At 38.1% G+C, this 4,837-nt stretch overlaps 1 long non-coding RNA gene across 1 annotated transcript; it reads right to left on the bottom strand.

Annotated features, from left to right (window-relative positions):
- Positions 1–1,892: 1,892 nt before the first annotated feature.
- Positions 1,893–3,206, bottom strand: LOC140688662 (uncharacterized). The gene is made up of 3 exons (XR_012063368.1): positions 3,072–3,206; positions 2,466–2,560; positions 1,893–2,063 (listed from the first exon to the last, which is right to left on the bottom strand). It is a non-coding gene; the product is annotated as an uncharacterized lncRNA (long non-coding RNA).
- Between the last annotated feature and the right edge of the window lie 1,631 nt (positions 3,207–4,837).

The raw sequence follows: 4,837 nt of genomic DNA, 5'->3' as shown, positions 1-4,837 counted from the left end.
AATAAAATCGGGGTAAATATTTCCCATCTCATATTATGAAGCCACGATCATCCTGACACCAAAACCAAAGACATCACAAGAAAAGAAAACTGTAGACCAGTATCTCTTATGAATACAGGTGGAAAACTTTCAACAAAATATTAGCAAACTAAATTCAGTAACATATACAATGGATGATATAAATTCCACGATGAAGTCGATTTATCCTAGGAATACAGGACTGGTTTAAAACTTGAATGAATGTAATATACCATAAAAATAGAATAAAACCCAAAATTCACATGATTATCTGAATAGAGAAAGAATTTGACAAAATCCAATATCCTTTCACGATAAAAACAAATGTGGAGTGGAAGGGAAATTCCTCAACCTGGCAAAGTGCATTCATTAAAAACCCAAAGCTAACATCATACTTAATAGTGAAAGACTGGATTCTTTTCCCCTAAGATCAGGGAAAAACTCAAGGATGTCTTCTCTCACCGTTTCTATTCAACGTCACACTGGAGGTTCTATCCAGGGCAATTTGGCAAGAGAAGGAAACGAAAGGCATTTAGTAAAACTATCTCTATTTATAGACAATCTGATCTTGTATATAGAAAATTCTAGGGAACTCACTAAAATCTATTAGAATTAATAAATGATTTCAGCAATGTCTCAGAATTTAAAATCAACATGTAAATATTAATCATCTTCTTATACATTTGTAATGTATTAACTGAAAATGAAGCAAACTAAAAACAATTACATTTACAGTAGCATCAAAAAAAATTTAAGAATAAAAATAACAAAAGAAGTGCAAAGTTTATACTCTGAAAACTACAAAACATTGTTGCAAGAAATTAAAGAGGCTCTCAATAAGTTGAAAGACATTCCATTTTTATAGATTGGAATGTTGTGAAGATGACAGACCTCCCCAAACTGACCTACAAAGTCAACACAATCCCTATCAGAATTCTCTCCTGGATTCTTTGTAGAAACTGACAAGCTGATTCTAAACTTCATATGGAATTGTAAGGGACCCAAAATAGCCAAAGCAGTTTTGAAAAGAAGGATACAGTAGAATAATTCAGGCTTCCTGATTTCAAAGCTTACTATGAACCAATGGTAATCGAGAGGGTATAGCCCTGTCCCAACTATAGACCTATAGATCAATGAAGTAGAATTGAAAGTCCAGAAATAAACCCATGAATCTATGGTTAACTGATTTTCAACAAAGGTTTCAAGACCATTTAATGGAGAAATAATGGTCTTCAACAAATGGTACTGGGACAATTAGATATCCACATGCCAAAGAATGAAGTTGGACCCCTGCCTCACACTACATATAAAATTAATTAAAAATGGGTTGAAGGACTAAATATGAGAGCTAATTCTATTATACTCTTAGAAAAAAACAGAGGTAAATCTTCCTGACCTTGGAATTAGCAAGTTTCTTAGCTAGACCATAAGCAAAAGCAACCAAAAGAAAAAAATAGATAAATAAATTTCATCAAAATTAAAAACTTTTGTGCTCCAAAGAATACTATCAAGAAACTGAAGACAACCCACAGAATGGCACATTTTTTTTTTTTGCAAATCATATATCTAATAAGGGAGTTATGCCAGAATATATAAAAATTCTTGCAACACAAGAATAAGAAAACAAATAACCCAAATAAATAATAGGCAAAGAATCCATAGAGACATTTCTCCAAAGAGGATATACAAATAGCCAATAGCAAATGAAAAGATGCCTGGCACCACTGGTCATCATGGAAATACAAATCAGAACCACAATGAGACATCATTTCACACCAACAAGGATGGCTACAATTAAAAAGTCAGATAAAAACAAGTGTTGGTAAGGATGTGGAGAAATTGGAACTCTCATACACTGCTGGTGGGGATGAAATTCCACTTACATGAAATGTTCAGAAGTGGCAATTACAGAGACAGGAAGTAGACTTGTGGTTGCCAGTGGGTGGGGTTGATGGAGGGGTTGTGGAGTCATAATGAAAGGGTCTGGTTTTCTTTTGGAGTAACAAACATGTTCTAAAACTGATTGTAGTGATGGTTGCCCAACTCTGTAAATACACTAAAAATAATTTAATTGTACATTCTTAATTGGATGGTATGTGACTTTTATCACAATAATGCTGTTACTAGAAAAAGAGAATAAATCAATAACTTGAGAGTTTGGGGATTTGAATAAAGCCTATCACATAAAGAGGTAAATAGATGTAGTACGTATCCATGTTTTAAATTAATGAATACCACCTTTAGAAATCACAGATGATTTCTCCTTCATTATAAAAAAATCAAATCTATCAGGATTAAATTAGATTTACTCTGAAGTCCTGCCCAACACTCAGATTCTGTGGAAGTAATTTCTAAGGAGGAGCCAATTTTTAGCCAATGTTGAGATAAGTAAAACCACATAATGCATTTAAACACATTTCCAATTGGTAGAGTAAAACTGTGACAACCTCTTTAATTCACGTAAAGCTGAGCTCCCTGGTGGTCCAGGCTTAGAGCAGTGTGGCATTCACAGGAACATCAGGCTGACATCCAACAGCAATCTCTGAAAAGCAATTTAAATGATACGAATAATTTCCCAAAGCATTTTTAATACAGAGCAAGCTTATTATTATTTCTTTCCCCCTTGCCTCTCTTTCTCAGCAACTCAGAAACATGACAACCCAAATCGCTCCCTGTTATCTGAATTCATTCCTTTTAACCTCCTAAAAACCTCTTCCCAATCCTGCCCTGGTGGCTCCTGTTCTTTTCCACCCAACTCATCTTCTGTGTGTGGTCTGTACTCATTGGCCAATAGTTCTTTTTCATTTCCGATGTAAATCTGTTCAACTAATTTTAATGCTTTTTAATTCTCCCTCTCCCTCACCATCCTGTTTCTAGGCAAGAAAGATCACAAAGACAGAATCCACCTTTAACAGGCAAAAGAGAGGAAGAGGATATAATGCTATTTTACTGGTAACATTGGCTAACACATTTAAAAATCAGACGTGACAGGTGAAGACTTGTGGGAAGAGAAAGAGAGCACCACTTGGTGTTTTCTGCAGTCTTCTACTTACCAGAACATCAGTTGGAAGTAGGGGACAGGGAGTTTAGTTCTCTGTATACTTGGAGGTGACTGTCAACCCAATTTGAAGGAAAATTATTTTAAATCTTAGAAGGCATGACTTCTCCATTCATATGAGTCATCTTAGGTGGCCTGACCCCAAGCTTTTGAGTCAATGAAATTATAAGGCATCTTAAGGATCTAAAAGAATCCACAATGACTGTTCTTTAAAAGCCCTGAGGATGATGCTTCAAATGCCAACCTGAAAACAAGATGAAAGGGTTAAGAAATCAATTCCAGAAGCATTCAGACTGCCCTTCAAGTTGTTTGCCAGTCAGCGCGTCAATGGCATTTATTGAGTGATTGTCCTCTGTGTATCAAGCACCAAATTAGCCTTTAAATCGCAAGTTCTGCAAAGAGAGCTCTCTCTCACCCTTTGGCCAAAGTAAGTCTATCTTTCTCTAAAAACAAACCCCTTCTGGGGGTTCCCTGGCATTCTGGAGACCTCTGCACAACAGTTAGAGGTTGGTGCTCTAACTTCACAAATGTAGAGGAGCAGACGGCTCTCCCGAGTCCCTCTGCTATTTATTCTCCTCTGAATTGGTAAGAAAACTCAGAGTTGAAATCCACACTGGAACAGCCTCGGCTGACTTTAGAAAGATCACTGATTGAAGATGATTTCCTGATCTGCCATCCCTCTCGTATGTTTAAATCTTTCCGTCCTGGGACCTTCCTCTGAGAAAGGGCAGCGACAGGAATCCTGTACAGATCTGTGGGTATCACTGTTTGAAATGTCAGTTGAGGTCTCTGAGGGAAGATGCCAGGTAAGGTGCAGTCAGTTACTAAGTCTAAGTCATTTGGTATTTACACTCACTGAGAGAGTAACATTTTAGAGGGGCCAGGAACCAGCCACTCTCATTTGAACTCTTTTTTTTCCCTTCGATTTTCTTCTACCAGCCCACCTTTTGGCCATTTTGGAATTTGTTAGTACCAGTGAATAAAGGTTAAGGGAGAGGAAAAAAACAGCAAATCTTGCTTGGTCGTGCTCAGGTGAGATGTTCGGGGGAGGATGCCTTGAAACACATGCCAGAGTTTTGAAAGAAGTATCCCTGACTTCTGTGCTTTTCATGCATAAATGACGAAGCGCACTAACCAGCAGCAGGACTGGAGGAGGCTGATTTCCCACGTGGGTGTGGGCTGCCACGTGCTCACCGCCCAGGGAAACGCTTGCACACAGAGAGGCTCTACTTCCATTCTTTGTAAGTTGAAACACGCCCTGCTTGGCCTTGGCGGACTTTAGGAAGCATGCGTGATGGAAGGTGACTCTCCGAGCAGGAATTCTACACCATTATTCTCAGGGTCAAGTCTAGTGTTCTTGTTTTCTTGTCAAAAGAGAAGGCAAAGCCTTATCTGCAATCCAGAAGAGACTGTCTTTATGCACAGAATCCGCACCTGGAGACTGGATATCAAGTCAAATCATTCCTTTGAAACTTCTCAGCTGCCTGAACCAGATAAGATTTGTGAACTCCAGGCTCAAGGCAGGAGCTGATCCATACCCCTCATTGCACTCTTCTAACATTCCCGTGGATTTCAAGCTTGATCGGATGTCATCTAGTAAAGAACGGCTTTGAGTCTTCAGGTCTGAGAAAGTCATGTGCCTTAAGAAGTGAGTAGCTGGGAAAACGGGTCATTCTTTTTGAATGGCTATCAGTCATTTCTTTGTGAAATGTGAAGACTCTGAAATAAGGAACTTCCCAAATTTTTAGAATGAAAAGTATT

The sequence above is a fragment of the Vicugna pacos genome, chromosome 23, assembly GCF_048564905.1.
Source record: "Vicugna pacos chromosome 23, VicPac4, whole genome shotgun sequence".
NCBI lineage: Eukaryota > Metazoa > Chordata > Mammalia > Artiodactyla > Camelidae > Vicugna > Vicugna pacos.
Note: the sequence above shows the minus strand (reverse complement) of the source record. Positions and strands in the feature narration are given on the sequence as shown.